The sequence below is a fragment of the Adiantum capillus-veneris genome, chromosome 30 (assembly GCF_014529385.1).
Source record: "Adiantum capillus-veneris isolate H3 chromosome 30, ASM1452938v2, whole genome shotgun sequence".
In the NCBI taxonomy this organism is placed as follows: Eukaryota; Viridiplantae; Streptophyta; class Polypodiopsida; order Polypodiales; family Pteridaceae; genus Adiantum; species Adiantum capillus-veneris.
Genome location: NC_140960.1, coordinates 56,024,699 through 56,041,560, shown reverse-complemented (window position 1 = coordinate 56,041,560; position 16,862 = coordinate 56,024,699).

Below are 16,862 nucleotides of genomic sequence, written 5' to 3'. Positions count from 1 at the left end.
ATTCAACACAACGCACAAAGTAAACAAACTTCTTTTAGAGGGAAGGAGATCAATCACTCCATCGAGAAGTACCCAAAGGAGTTTAGATTGAGATAGTTTGTGAATTCTCAAGTCTGTCAAGGCTGTCTTGCCTTTGTTGCTAGGGAACTTCCGAGCTTCTATGAAGCCCGACTTACGAATGCTGAGCAAGGCAAATGTTCCTTATACATGAAATGGGTCCTTCCAAACTGCTCATCAAACCAAAACTCAGGGTCCACAAAGACTCTGGATACGGAGCAAAGAACAAATGGAGATCAAACAATTGTTTACAGGAGGGGCTCAAGGATGTGAAACCCTTTGCGCCTCCATTTACCAAGTAGCTCTGTACACATGTAATTTTTTTGCTCTCTCTCTCTCTCTCCTCTCTCTCCGCCCATGTAATCTCTTTAAATACTCTCTCTCTCTCTCTCTCTCTCTCTCTCTCACGATGTAACTTTTTTGGTCTCTTAGACTCTCTCTCTCTCTCTCTCTCTCACGAAAAGGGGCTATATTCTTTGTGCAAAATCTCTTTTCTTTCTTTTTTTCTGCAGAAGAAGGGGGCTCAGTACCCTTTTGTATTACGTAATCAAAATTACAACCCATATGCATTACTTAATCTGTGTGTGTATGTGTGTGGGGCATGAAAAGGGGCTCTATTCTCAGTACAAGAGAGACCTTTGGAGATGCTCAATGGCCTATCACCTAGAGGAAGTACAAAAGTGAGATGACAATGTGAGTGCTATCTAGTATGTGAACACAACCATGGTCTGTTTGATGAGTGTAAAATGAACCATTGGGGAGGTGCACAATGCCATGTGATGTGAGCATGGTCCCGACTGAAAAGAACTGACGATCTTGCCCGTGTGTGGAGAAAGGAGCATCTACGCTGCTCTGCTGTCTTGGAGGATCCTGCTAAAGTATCCCACTGACTACGAAGAGTATGCAGCAGCTTAGTCCAAATGATTGTCAAAACGGTGGATGTAGGGGAAGATTATGAGCCCAGAATGTGAGCACAATGAGCCTTCCACATAGTCCACACAGTGATGTTGTAGATCGTAGTGAATACTGTGTCTCGCTGGTAGAAGTCCAATTGATGATGTGCATCTCGAATCATCTATAGAGTGCCCGGTCTATATCTTGAGAAAGTAAATACGAGACAAGATCTGTTGGCAAGTATTGGAAAAAAGTGTATTACCCCGAGAATTGAAAAGCCATGCAACTGCCTTCCATGTCACGAATGCCCACTCTAATCAACAAGCAACAAACTACCATCCACACTGGTTGAGCATATGGACAAACCCAGAAACAATGCCTCAAAGACTCAGGCTGTAAGCCCGGGTACATCTCTCACAAGTCGGATCATGATTAGTGATTGTAGCCCAAGTGCAACATGCAATTCTACATGCTATGTCATCCACATGAAGTCAGGGATTGACATTTTTCGAGATAAAACCAATGAGCTAACAAGTTGAGGGTCAAATTAAATACTATAAGTACTTCATATTTTCTAAAATTGCCTCAGTCTACCAACAACTATGTTTCTATGAGAAAATCCTTTTGAAGAATTATTTCAAATTGTTTTCTAGCAAGCATAATTTAAGACCCACGCCAAGACTCAATGGTATACAATGAAACTTTGTGTTGCAACGAGATATATACATATCAAACATTGATTGTGGTATAAATATCTAGTAATCGATCCTGAGGCAATGTATTAATCTGAAATGTATACATTAGAGAGGGTGGCATTTTTTTAAATAGACCTACATCGTAAATATACCATGTATATTGGGCTATTATTAATAATCTTGAATACCCTATGTAATTGATGCACTTTGGGAATAGGCCATGAGCATTGGATCTTCTGGACAATAAGACTTCCAACCATAATTGTCATGTAAGAGTATTTTGAAGTAATTTAGGTATTCATGTTTCTCTATATTGTAGAATCAATCGGTTAGACACATCTAGGCATTGACAAGACGAGTCTATTTTGGAAGGCCGATATACATTTTTCCTTGCACACAAGGGCAAGCAGGGCAAAATTTACAAGTTGGACTAAATTACCATCCTTAGAAACTTTGTTTGCTCGTTATGACAATGCAAAAGCATTGGAAGCTTAGGCATTGGAAGTTAGAAGGATAAAATAAATCCTTTGAGGGAAGGGTCGCTAGCCATGTTGAAATTGATAAAGGAACTGTGTCCCATCATTTTCTCATCGAGAAAGTTGCAAATATAACAGCATTAGCAATGTCGCTTCGGGGATAATCCCTAAGGCCATAAACCATCGGCATCATCAAGTACTAGGCTTTTAGACCCGTGTGTTCCTCTATATTGAATTATTGGTCGGCATATAGAGTGAAGCATGCTTCATGCCTCCTTAGCTTATCTTCATGCATACATGACAATGACCATCATTACACAACACATTCTCTAGCATACATTACACCATACAATTCCACAATCAGATTTCAAACCAGTTATCTCATCTGCATCAGAACTCTTGCTATTCCAATGTAGCAATATTAGCCATCAAACCATGCTGGTCATTTAGGGGTGTCTCAATGCACTAAGACCACATACCTGGTCTATCTCATCCAAATTGGAATTATTAATGCACCACATACATATGCTTCACAAAATGTTATACACTTGACACAAATGCACATATACACTCACCAAACATAAATACATCCATTATATACAACCAAACGCTCCCCAGATTGCAACCTGTGTCGTTCAGAGGTTTCCATATACAATTGAACGCTCCCCAGATTGCAGCCTATGTCATTTAGAGGGTTCCATGTACAACCAAACGCTCCCCAAACCTACCTTGCGTTATTCATTCAGTGAGTTCCATACACAACTAAATGATCCCCAGACCGTAGTCTCCGTTGCTAAGAGGTTTATCAGACAGCATTGAAACCAGTACTGCAACCAAATCAGACAAGTTCAATCAACACCAAGACAAGATCAAATAGGCTCAAAGAAGATTTAATCTAGTTCAAACAATTCTCAAATAGTATTCAAATCTCAATCAGAATTTCAAAGAATTGGGTATCCTAGTCATTAGGAGAAAGTCGGATTCACTTTTGGGCCTTGTAAGAAGTTTCGCGTCGGCTTAGAGAGAAAATGAAAAATGTTAAATTGTGCATTTTATGTGATACTTTTTTGCGCCAACAAAAAGCCAAAATGACATTCTTTGGTAGGTAGCCGCCGTCTTTATCATTCTTATCTTTCATTCTCTTGTCAGGAATCCAACTAACCGTATGACTAATGATTTAAAATGCCAACTTATAAGTGTTCCCTCCAGAAACATAAACCACACGAACTCTATCAACTCTAAACATGAGAATATGGTCTTCCCTCCCAAAACCTAAGATATTTCATGAGTTTCTAGTGTCTGCCTTTTTCTCTATCAACTCTAGGAATGGAGAACGCTTCTTTTTCTGATGAAAACACCAATTTGAACTTGCAATCCTCAGCCCCTTCATCTTTAACACTTACCCAAAGAAAGAACACACATCATCTTCATGTTGATGTATTGCAAGAGTACGCACCGTTGCAGAAATGTAGGAGGGAGTTTTTCTTATCTCAACGGGAGAAAGAACTTAGAAGGACAAACAAGCAACATCATTTGGATTTGTGGGTCGATGGGTCTATTTATCCAAAGGATCGTACGACACATATGCCACCTCCCTTTGCTAATATCACTAACCTTTTACATTTCACAGGCGTTGGCAAGGATGGGCTATTGGGATACACCGAACATTTGGAAATGAGAGGATTGAATGCGGAAAGGCAAAGAAATTTCCTGTCGATGGAGAACATGCAGCTGAAGAAACTTAATGAAGCATGCTCTCAAAAGATTTCATCAAACAAAGAGACAATCCAAGGCCTTGAGAAGAAGATCACAAGTTTGTGAGAGAAAGACACTGTGCTTGGTAGTCGGAAAAGAAAACGAGATCTGTGCAACATTGAGAACATGAAGATTGGTAGTGGTGGCCTAAAAAAACGAATACGAGTTTTAAGGTAACTCGAAGTTTGTTTTTGCTTTTGTATCTTCAATGTGCTTCACTAAGAAAGGGATACACTTTCCTATACATGATCATAATGCATGGTGTTTTTTTGGCAGGTCTTTACTGCATCCAAACTCGAACGGTGCAGGCTTCAATGCCGGAGTGCATTACAGCCGTCTAGTTCCAAAAGAAGTAGTTGAAGAGATGATAACTCAGAAAAAATTTCGTAAGTTGAAAGGGAGGCTCCTTACCTCCTTCATGAACGAGAATCAGTTGGAACCAATGGAAGTGCACGCAATACTTGATGAGAGTGGCATCTCGCAGATGGGATACAGGGCACTCTTCAAAGCATTAGCTAAAAAGTCTCAAAAAAAACTACAGAGAGGATCATTGCTGCCAAAGCCATCACATGTAAAGGCTGCTCGCCGGCACGTAAACGATGAGGTGTTTGAGAAACTTGGGTCACCATTCCATATTGAAGAAACGTTCTTAGGCAAGGGCGGCAGAGTGGTACAGTTTAACAAGCACAACAACCTCTTCATTGATCTCTGAAGCGTTGCAAAGGTATGCAGTTCACTTCTTTGACATCAGTTGAGAGGAGTGCGGTGGGGTTCTCAAGTTTGTTTTGAAGCTCGACGAGTGTGAGGTCCTGAAGAACAAGAAGCTGGAGAGAGTCACCATTACCCTCATGAACAAAGCTCTGGATCCATCAATAACAAAAGAGGATCCACGATACTTCAGTGTGCAATCCGAAAACAACATTCTAACTCTAGGATCATTTCAGGTATACTTCGTTCACTCTATAATAACAAAAATATTGATTATTTGTTTGTTGATTTTGTGTTTTCGTTTTTCACTGCAGGTTGATAAGGAAAATTTTGAAATCCTCAATTGGGTTTTTAGTCAAACCCAAATTCCTTCTATCATCAGTGAACAAAGAAACGGAGTCGTTCTTTCAGTGGAAGGATTTGGTGACTATACAGTGGAATGGCACATGGCAGGTGACTTAAACACTCTTAAGTGTATGTACAACATAACGCACAGAGCAGTTGTGGCAAATCCATGCTCATATTGCATGGCTAATGCACAATCTCTTGAGAGTGTGCAATGGAATAGAGCTCCCAACAGACATCTTCAAGATAAAACTTTTAGGCCAGTGCTTGATATTCCTCTAAGTAGAGTTCACGTCTACACACTTCATGCACTCTATCAAATAATTGAAAAGGTGGTTCACTTGTACAAATGTTTTGCATGGACATTAAAGCAAGAGAGTGAGTCGAAAAGAGTGATCAAAGCATTAGAGGGAGTGCTCTCAGACATTGGTTTGCATGGAAGCAATGTCAAAATCGAAGAGGACCCTAAGATGTCTCAAAGTCGTTACAAGGTACCTAGGAAAGTATCGATAGGCGGCGTGAAGGCCAGAAGGTTTCTTGGGTTTAGCCTCAAAGATTCAGATAGAGAAGAAAGGAGAAACCTGTTCCACAAATGGAAACAGTTACATAAAGTGGTTAAAGACAATGCTGGTGGTGGGGCTAACGTGTGGAAATCACTAGATAAATTTTCCATTACGTTGAGCAATAGTCTTGGGACCAAACTAAGCTCACATCATAGCCTTGCTGGATTGGAAGAAGGATTACCTTACAGGCTGGGGTGGACAACATTACATGGTGGGTTAGCATTCTACATATACAAAACAAAATTTTAAATTGTACTCTACTGACCATTTTGTTTTATTTCAATGCAGTACATACTGTTCAACCATGGTCCATATTTTGCCAAGACATACGGCTCACTATCAATATGGTCCACAAAAGGCATGAAAAAAATCCACTACATGGCAAGGACAGGTTATTTTAAGCACACTAGACATGGGGGACGAAAGGATAAGGCCAATAGCCTATTAGAGTTATACCAATGGACTTATAGACGACTAATTCATAGAGCAAGGCAGAAGGAGCTTCTTAAGAGTTCAGAAATTACACGGTCTTCACAACACATCCACAAGAGAAGAAACAAATGGCTTGGGGAAATTCAAATGCGGGGGAGCGCCATGCGAGATGGAGACAGTCACACGAGTCAGGAGCGGGAGAAGATGGACCTGAGGGAGAAGATGGACTTGAGCCCGTCGTTTTTATCCTCTTTGATGCACCTCCTTCTTCCTCACTTTGTACCTCTTCGATGTGCAAGCTCTATAGACGAGCTCGTTCATCTGTTGATGGTAGCATCCCCACGGGCATCAGGCGTCTTCTTTCCCTCAAAAACAGCCGCTTATTGTATGGATCTAAGCTCTCCGGGTCTTCAACCCCTACAGCAGCCAGAGCTTGAGCTATGTAGGACATGAAATAGGGGGCTCTGAGTGCTTGGCACCCATACCCAATGCCAAAGACACATAGAGGAAACCTTTTCTCAATCAAAATTAGTCTTTCTGCATTTAGTGAGAGGGGGACCCCACCTCACAATCTTGTAATAACTTTCATTGCAAACAATGGGAACTTTGCATTGTCCTCGGAGTATTCCTTCTGGTATGTTATGATCTACAAAAAAATAGTAAAGAATTTATGGGTCGTAAGTGAGATGAGTACAATTGCCAAGTACTTGAATTGTTTCTACAAACCTTTTTGTGGTTGAAACGCCTGATGTAGTGAGACAACGCCGCATCCTTGCCTTGTACTCCAGTGACAAGCCCTTGCCGTGACCCTCCCGCTCTTCTAAGGAAACTATCGTCATACACTAGCACCTGTCAACAAAAAGATTGATCATGGAATTTTATCACTGGTCCATCTCCAATACCATCTGAATGTCTTTAAAAATTACCATCTGATTCTCGTCCATTTCCAGCATCGACCTTCCCCACAAGTGAATAGACTGACTATTCATTACTTGAGCTCTGGGTGCCACGGGCCTACCCATGTTTTCCAAGTCGAGTTGTTTTGTTGTCGATTGAAACTGCTCATCTATTGGAAAATTGGCCTCTCCGGACTTCGCTTCATTAAATGTATCTTTGATCAGTTGCCACCTTGAAGTAAACTATGAGTCGTGGACATCTGTGTCAGCAACAATAAGATGTTGTTCCACTCCATCATCATCCACAAATCCATGTCTGCCTCACAAAAATTTGCAATTGTAGCTAAGTAGTAGTCCTCCCATATATTCAACTCATGCATGATATCTGTGAGCAGAACGTAGTGGGTGTCGCCCGCCATAGCAAAGTTGGGAGCGCAATTCAGAGGCAAAGTCACTTCCTTATTTGGGCTTTCTTGCTTGCACCCTATCGCTGCATCCGCAAGAGAAGCAAGAGTTAAGCCCGCATCAAATGTTTCCTTTAATACCTCTACCCGCTCTTCTTCTGGGTCAAACTGCACCTCCACATCCTTTACCTCTTCCTCCGGCACCAATGGACAACTACCGAAAGTTGTTGACTGGGAAGTCTTTGACTCACCATCCATCTGCAAGTATAAGTAACAGACAAACACGTGGTAGAATTCCACTAAGTGACACTTTTTGAAGTGCTTCATACACCTGTCTTGTACAAGCAGTGCATTGGAGGGACACTTTTCTAGGCTGCAATTCAGTCTCCTTGAAGCACTCTTGCCAGGGTCAAGGTCGGTTGGGTGCACATATCTCATGCCATCAACTGTCATGGAATTGTCACAAATGACTGCCTCATACTGTTGCAAATGGGTTTGTAGGTACTCAAATGAGCAATCTATAATCCTCTGTATAGAAAAATCTGCATTAAACATTCCTGATAGTTCTGGTGCACGGTGATGAGCACGGGCGTTGTATAAGAACGTGAATAGTTTTTCTTCACATGTATCCTCGCCCACAACGTCTGTCTCCAGGACTATGATCCCCATGACTGAAAGAAAAAGCAAGCCAAAACTACTATTCAAAAATGGTATGTATTTGGTGTCATAAGCAAGCGAATATTGAGCCTCAAGTATCCCTCAAGGTCTCTATTCGCTTGGTTCTATCCCGTGCGCTACTGTCATAATAGGTGACGTCACTTGAGTCGGAACCAGGCGAATAGGGGCCCCAAGAATCTCCGAAGGGCCCTATTCGCTTGGTTCTGACCCAAGTTGAATTTCCGTTGTACCCACAACATCTGTCTCAAGGACTATGATCCCCATGACTAAAAGAAAAACCAAGCCAAAACTACTATTCAAAATTGGTCTGTAGTTGGTGTCATAATCAAGCGAATATTGAGCCTCAAGTATCCCTCAAGGTCTCTATTCGCTTGGTTCTATCCCATGTGCTAATGTCATAATAGGTGACGTCTCTTGAGTCAGAACCAAGCGAATAGGGCCCCCAAAAATCTTCGAAGGGCCCTATTCGCTTGGTTCTGACCCAAGTTGAATTTTCGTTGTACCCACAACGTTTGTCTCCAAGACTATGATCCCCATGACTGAAAGAACAAGGAAGCGAAAACTACTATTCAAAATTGGTCTGTATTTGGTGTCATAACCAAGCAAATATTGAGCCTCGAGTATCCCTCAAGGTCTCTATTCGCTTGGTTATGTCCCATGCGCTAATGTCATAATAGGTGACGTCACTTGAGTCAAAACCAGGCAAATAGGGGCCCCAAGAATCTCTGAAGGGCCCTATTCGCTTGGTTCTGACCCAAGTTGAATTTCCGTTGTACCCACGTCCATTTGAAACAGGTGGATTAGAACAAACCATTTAATGTTATCAGTAATAGATATATAGACCTACTCACTCACTATGCCCAAACATAGCATTGAATAACAACTCAGGCACGATCACATAAGGAGTAATTATTCCAACCATGCGGTGCGAGACTTCTAATCTTACCCTAACGACCACTCTTTGGCCCTTGGAGTGTTGTTCCCATTGTGCTCTAACCCCGTGATGCAGTGGCTTCGGTGCACACACAGTTAACAGTACACAGGAAGGAGAGAGAGAGAGAGAGAGAGAGAGAGAGAGAGAGAGGGAGGGAGAAAGAACCTGTCTCTGCAATATCCAATGGTGCCGAGTTGGATGGTGATGTCGCAGGTCGCTGAGAGCAAGAACCAGAAGGTGGCCAGGAGGAAGAGGAACAAAAGGCGAAGGCAAGGGCGATGGCGACGCGGCAGCAAAGGACTCAAACCAGTGGAGGTCGCTCAATGTAGGATCACGAGAGATGGCCAAGGGGAAGAGCGCAAAAAAGGCAAAGGCAATGGTAATCTGTTTGTTCTACTTGGAGATGGAGATGGCGACTGCAAGGGCGATCGGTGTCGGACTCTAAATGCAGGATCACGAGAGGTGACCAAGGAAAAGAGCGCAGAAAAGGCAAAGGCAACGGCGATCTGTTTGTTCTACTTGGAGATGGAGATGGCGACTATAAGGGCGATCGGCGTCTGACTCTAAACGGTCACTCGAAGAAAGCACGTGGGTTGTGCTCACAAAGACAACCAGTAATAAATGGGCTCAGATTCCCATGCAATACGATCTACCAACCACAATCTTGGGTGTAATCATGCGCATAAGTGAATTTGTCACCCTCACAGAGGTAAGCATTCTAAGTTTAGAGGCAGTACCCCCGCCAAACATTTTAACTATACCCTCGCCCCAGATGAGTGCTCTTCTGCCTCTTTTCGCATCCTCTACTGCCTATCATTTTAACTCTACCCCCGTCGGACGCTACGCGGTAAGCAAACCATCTCTTTTGTGCTCCCAACCCTTTTTGCACATCTCCTCTTACTCTCTAGTGCTCCTTCTTTTTGCGCATCCTCTTCTTACTCCTGTTTTGCAGTGCTTTAGTGACGCAAAACTTTACACACAGTGAAGAGGTATGCTACTACATTTTTGTGCACTTGTATTTTGTGTGGTCAGTACCAAGCGAATAAGGGAAGGTAAACCCTGTTTATTGCACCTGTTCGCTTGGTACTGACCATCATCTTTATTAATGATGTTTGCTCTTACACTTTTCTGAGGTCAGTACCAAGCAAATAAGGGAAGGCAAACTTTGTTCGATGCACCTGTTTGCTTGATACTGACCTCGGAAAATATAAATGATGTTTGCTATTACACGTTTCTGAGGTCAGTACTAAGCGAATAAGGGAAGGTAAACTTTGTTTGGTGCACCTGTTTTTTTAATACCAAATATGCGTTTTGAATTTATAAGGGAGAAGCAAAATTACAACTTAACACCCATGGAGGGGGATGAGAGTTAGAAAACACTAGGGACAGGCCCAAAGGCCAAGTTTCAGACTTTACAAAAAGTGGTCTACTAATTTCCGGGGGATACAACTGGCAATAAACAGTTAGAAGTTAATCATTTTTCTTCACCGCCAGTCTATCTCTTCCTAAAGCTTGTTGGCAAAGTTCAGGGCTTCCTCATATTTACTGGCTAGCTCAAGCACTTCATCCTTCATCTCCTTTACCCAATTATAGATAACATCTAGAGAGCCATTCTCGTCGAGCAATCCCTGCAGGTCGTCAACCCCTTGCATCCAGAGAGTCTTTGAGGATTGAGACTCTATGCCTGTAGATCCTCATTTGTTCCAGCTTGAGGTTAGCATCCTGCATAGAGCATCCAACAAATAAGATCTTCAAACTAGGAGATTGAAAATTGGGAACAAAAAGGAAAGAATTTCTGAGCTTCCAAATAATCCATAAGAATTAAGTCCCCAACCTATTCCAAAAGTCAAAGAGGAGGCCACGTGAGTCCCCTAAGAGTAGTTGTTTCCACCCTAATTGGTGGCCAAGGGTTGGTACTAAGGGGGAAAAGATGGGGGTGTTGGTTTGGCAGTTGAGGAAAAGGTGTGGGATATCTTCCACTACTCTTCTGCACCTGAGGCTGGCAGAATTACCAACGGCTTACCTCAAGGATTGACTCCCGTGTTGACAGCATCCACTCCGGGGCTGTGTCGGTGGAGAACGCTAAGGGTACCATCGGGGGAGGACCAAGGGGGGACCTCATGAGGAGGTCCCGGATGCAATCATGCTAGCGCTGCGAGAGTGTCCCTTGGAAAGGCATCACCACTTTTCCAAGATTCCTGTAGTTGCTCTGCAAAACCTCGAGGGAGGTTCTGAAAAACTGTTGGTTAAATAGACTAGACGGACATGCCTGAAAAGCAGGGCCTAGGTTTTGGCTGATGAGTGGTCTGTGAGGCTGTGGGTTGGAGTACCGCCATGCGTTTTCATGAGAGGTAGACGTGGGAGGGAGAAGTAGTGGTACCACCCCCCCAGATTAGGGGAGGTGATGGGAGGGCATGACATGACAATTAGGTCAGCATGGACTCATCTTGAGTTCACTGGAGCTCTCGTTCGTCTACTTCACATTGGTATTTTGTTGCACCTCTTCGCTTGGTGCTGACCTCAAAAAATATAAATGATGTTTGCTATTACACTTTTTTGAGGTCAGTACCAAGCGAATAAGGGAAGGCAAACTTTGTTCGATGCACCTGCTCGCTTGGTACTGACCTCAAAAAATATAAATGATGTTTGCTATTACACTTTCCTGAGGTCAGTACCAAGCGAATAAGGGAAGGCAAACTATGCACCTGTTCACTTGGTACTGACCTCAGAAAATATAAATGATGTTTGCGATTACACTTTTCTGAGGTCAGTACCAAGCAAATAAGGGAAGGCAAACTCTGTTCGATGCACCTGTTCGCTTGGTATTGACCTCAGAAAATATAAATGATGTTTGCTATTACACTTTTATGAGGTCAGTACTAAGCGAATAAGGGAAGGCAAACTCTATTCGATGCACCTGCTCGCTTGCTATTTGTAGAGATGCCTCGTGCAAAGGCCATGCCTAAAAGGGCAACATGTGACTCTTTGAATGCTCAAGCAAGAAGACGCCGATACGAGGCGCACAAAGGTGTACTGCAAGAGATGTGAAGGATTGAACGACACGTGCAACCGGCTATTCCATGTCTTCCTTTCCACCGAGTAGTGCGAGAGATTTGTGAGCAGTGGAGAGTCGGCATGCGATGGGCCAGCAACGCACTTCTCTGCCTACAAGAAATTGCAGAAGACTACCTTGTTGAATTCTTCAGCGATGGATATATACAAGCTGCCCATGCACACCGCGTTACTATCATGCCGCGGGATTTTGACACTCTTAGGAGGCTGCACTTCCGCTACAATGGGCTGCTTCAGTCAGTACCTATCCGGGATATGAGGACAATGGATATTCTTAACATCCCCCCTCTCCATCCTCGTGCATGATAGACAGAGCCTTCTAGGGCTGAATTAAACAGCAAAAGGACACGATCACGGGTCGAGAGAAACGACACAAATGGACAGGCTGAGCCAGCCGCCGCCGCAGAGGGGTATGAGCAAGCTATGGTGGACCCCGAGGCAGTCATGGAAGAGACAGAGACAGTTATGGAGGAGCCAGCTAGACCCCAAAATGAGCAGGGCATGGAAGATCCGGAGCCAGTAAGGGAGGATAACGATGAGGGGCATAAGCAGGCCAGGGTGGACCCTGAGGCGGTCATTGAAGAAACTTCTAGGGCTGGATTAAACAATAGAAGGACACAATCACGGGTCAAGAGGAATGACACAGATGTGTCGGCTGATGAGGGGCATGAGCAGGCTGATGAGGGGCATGACCAGGCCAGGGTGGACCCTGACGCATTTATGGAGGAACCAATTATGAAGGAAAATGAGCAAGGCATGGAGGATCCGGAGCCTGTGCTTGTAAGGGAGGATCCTGTGTCTGTTAGGGAGGACCCTGTGCCTGTTAGGGAGGAGCCTGAGACAGCCACAGATAAAGCTCAAGAAAGGCAAGGGAAAGAATCTGCTTCACAAGGGCCATCCAATGAGGATCCTGTATCAGATGAGTCGATTATTTTAGAGCAAATCAATGAAGAGAACGAAGAGGAGTTGCAAGTTCTGATCATCGCAGCGCCTCTTCATGCACAGATACTGCTGCCTAGAAGGTCAAAGGAGGCTTGCATTTTCAACCTCGATCAACAAGACTTCCTGTGCATGCGCAGTTTCACCAACGTCAACATTGCTTTGTGGTACTTCTCAAGCTCTTCATAAGTCACGGTTGGTTCATTAAATGCATCACTACCAAGACATGGGTCAATACCAAGTGAGTCAGTGGCTTATGGAATTGGATAGTGATACCACTCGCTCGGTATTGACCCATGTCTTTGCGACAGCCGTCAACGTTGTTGTGTTACGTCTCAAGTTTTTCTTTATAAGTCACGCTTGGTTCATTAGATGGCTCACTACCGCTAAGACATGAGTCAATATCAAACGATTCAATGGCTTATGGAATTCAATAGCTGTCCCAGTCGCTCGGTATTGACTCATGGGTTTGTGGTAGTGACAGCCCACTGAAATATCTTAAGTTTAATCTCTGCCATTGATTCATGTTAGGCACGCTATCTTGCTTCTGCTCCCTAAGGTTCAAAATAAAATATACGTAATAGATCCGCTGATATCGCCTATGCTGCAGAACAGCGGAGTTTCCTTTTTGGCTCTGATGGGCTGGTTTAGCAGAGTCAATTTTGATCTAGTGCGCTTTCTGGTCACTGCATACAATCAATCGTGAGTTTCTTCTTGCCTTGTAAAAACCATGTTGGATTTAGGATCTTTCTCCTCGTCTTTGATGGTTTTGGTGTAGTGATCATTGGAGTCTGTTGTTATTTGACATTGAAGATAAGATTGTCTACTATGCAAACTCTGGGCAAAGCAGGGTGTTTCACGATCGTGTAAAAACATAAGGCACATCTGGGTACATTTGGAACTAGTGTCTCTTTTTAATGTGTTACTGACTCAAGTGGTTATGTATGTAGTGCCACGAAAAAACTTGTATGCTGTGTAGAGCATGTTTTGTTAGAACATGATCTAGGGAATACCATCTGACACGAACGGGTAACCGTGCCCACGCTGGTTGATGACTATAGCTGTGAGCTGGCGAGCTTGTTTGAATGCCTTGTTGCTCCTTGGTCAAATTTTGGATGTACCGAACGTAAGTAATCGTGTTGTTTCATTGTTTGTTGCAACGTTTCTATTAAAAGAAGCAGCATCTCTACTTACTTTCCTATTATCACGCTTCTACAGGAACTTCAATTACATAACTACACCCCCAACGATGTGCGACATTTTTCCGTAATGGCCATCCAGCATATTATAATCTTGGTAAACATACGTACAAGAGAGGAAGGGGCGAGAGATGAGGAGTTCGAACAGGCTCGCGTTAACGAAATGACGCAGCACTACAATCAGACTCAAGAAGAGGTTCGAAATATGCAAGAAGCAATAAATCAATATTATGCGGACGCCGTAGAAGTTGAGGAATGGGCTACATGTCAATGGCAAGAGCAAGAACAAAGGGAAGCTTCACAGGTGCAAGATGCATGGGAAGCCATGGAAGAGGCCCATGATTTCGAACGATGCAAAAGGATGTCTGAGACCATCGTCCCTAGAGGCAGAAGTAGCAGCAACCGGGGCAGAGGGCAGGGGAGGGTGGCAACAATCGGGGGAGAGGATAGGGGACCAGTGGCAGCAATCGGGGGAGAGGACAGGGGAGTAATAGCAGGGAAAGGGAGCAATAACTTGTATACATCTTGACAAAAGCAACACAATTTGTAAAGTTTTGAGACAATAAAAAGTGTACATTTTTTAAACATTGTTTGAGCGGCACAAAATGTCTCTGTATTAGTCATTTTGAAGAGTACATCATGGTTTGCATGGCATCAAAGCTCATTGCGTGCATAAGGTATGTGACCTAGCTTCCGAACGAAGCAATTAAGTAAAGTGTATTTAAGAGTGATTCCTTGCACAATGTTGTTTTCTCCTCGCATCTTAGAATCTGAAAAGAAGAAAAAGTTAGATTCTATGTCTTAATGTATTAAAGAGAATCAAAATTCATCCATTTAGTAAGCACCTTTCTGTTGTTGAGACTGAATGCATACAATTCTAGCAAAAGTGGAAGTTCTTCACATGTAAGATCTAGCCTATGCTGTGCAAGAGTTGTGCTTGACATTGTCTCCATTACAGTAAGTAGGCTGTCTCAAAAGTAGAGCTCCATTGATAAAGTTTTGTTCTCGAGGCTAGACTCTGTATCTTGGTCGCGTGGAATAAGCTGCCCACTAAGAAGATGATATCTTAAATAGTAAAACGACAGTATGAAATTTATAGAGCTTATATGGACTTCTTTTGCAAAATACAGATTTTGCCATGTGATTGTTTCCTATCCTAATTATCACCTAAAAAGTCCAAACAGCTCTCAGACTTGCAAATGAACATTGTTGCGATAGTTCTTATTTGCTCATCGAAGAAGAAATCTACAAACACTTTAAGAGGCATAAATAGTGCGAGCCAAACTATTTTTGTGGCAATTAAATACTTGAGGGACTTTTGTATATCCTGAAACAACTTATTCCTAAAGCATTCACTAGCTTGCGAAGCTGGCAAATACCAATCCTTGCTGTCAAAGGATGGAAGTGACAAAGGAGCTACACGATCCCAACCAATGGAAGTTCTCGGTTCCAAATATGACATATCATAAAAGAATATTCCATTATTTGCAAGTTCCTTGTGTTGTCTTCCTCAGTACATTTGCTCACCAATAAATGCATGGAAAGCATCAAAAATCCCAACTATGCTCTCAATTGGTTGCTAATCTGTCCTATTCGATGGATAAATATCTGAAACCTACCAAAGATTATATCCACCACTTAACCTTCGAATATAATCATGCACTAAGTGAGATGCTCAAAATAACTTACAGCTGGGTCGATGCCGTGGAAAACTCGGAGGAGATGTTTGCAACCTTAAGTCAGGATGCTGGAAAGCATGTTGTATGAGGACCTCTTTCACCCGCTTGTTTTGTGCACACACTTTAAACTCTTTAACTTGTCCCTTGAAAGCCTCCACGAAATCATTGCGTTGCCTCCTCTTCCTCCTCCTAGTTTGCAGTAGAACCCAACTTCCGATAGTTATTCGAGATGGTATCCATGCTTGATCATCTGTAGTATAATTGTTAAAAATGCTAACAGAGTCAATGATAGTGCTAGACCTTCGAGAAGTAGTCATGGTGTGTACTAAAATACAGAGAAAGGTTAGCGCAAATATGAAAAAGGGAAGAAGTTTTGAGAGGGAAGTAGAGCTACCCATAGTCGTATTTGGGCGGGAACATAGATATTAGATAGAGTCTTCAATGAAAGTTTTGAAATTCGTCAGTACAGAGTTAGTACGACTTATGGCATTTATGCCTTGAAAGCGTGAAATTGTGCAATTTGATGAACAAAAAATAATATTTTCTCCCTTTTTTCTAAAAGAGCTTGGCTCCAAAATGTCAATTTTCAACGTAACCTTAGCCTCTTCCTCATTGGTTGAGCTCCACTCTCTCTCTAGAACTGAAAGGCCCAAAAGTGAGTCCAACTTTCTCCTAATGTTTTTGTTGAAAACCATGATTATTTGAAACTGTCGAAATCAAAAGATGTTGACATCAATGCATAGGGCTCATCAAAAAGATCAACTTTGACTTTTCTCTCTTATCCAAATTCTCATCCATTGAAGAGATTTTTAGAGGCCTCAACACAAAAAGTGTCACAAAATATGCTTCTAGATCTTTTTAGGGAAAAACTGAACTTTTGTTTCTTCATCTCCTCATTTTGATGTTGTTTCTTCTTCGTCCAACTCCATAGTTGTCACTTCTAGGTTGATGTAAGGCCGGTTTTCTTGTTAGAATAGCAAACGGGTGTTGACACTTTGATACCACTATAACCATAAAGGGCACGTGACATGCCAATTGAAAGAACAAAATTGGAACAAACTTTAACACTTCAACAACACTTGAAATAGAGAGAGAAAATTCACATAGTAGACACAGAGTGGCTGAGCTCCACTCTC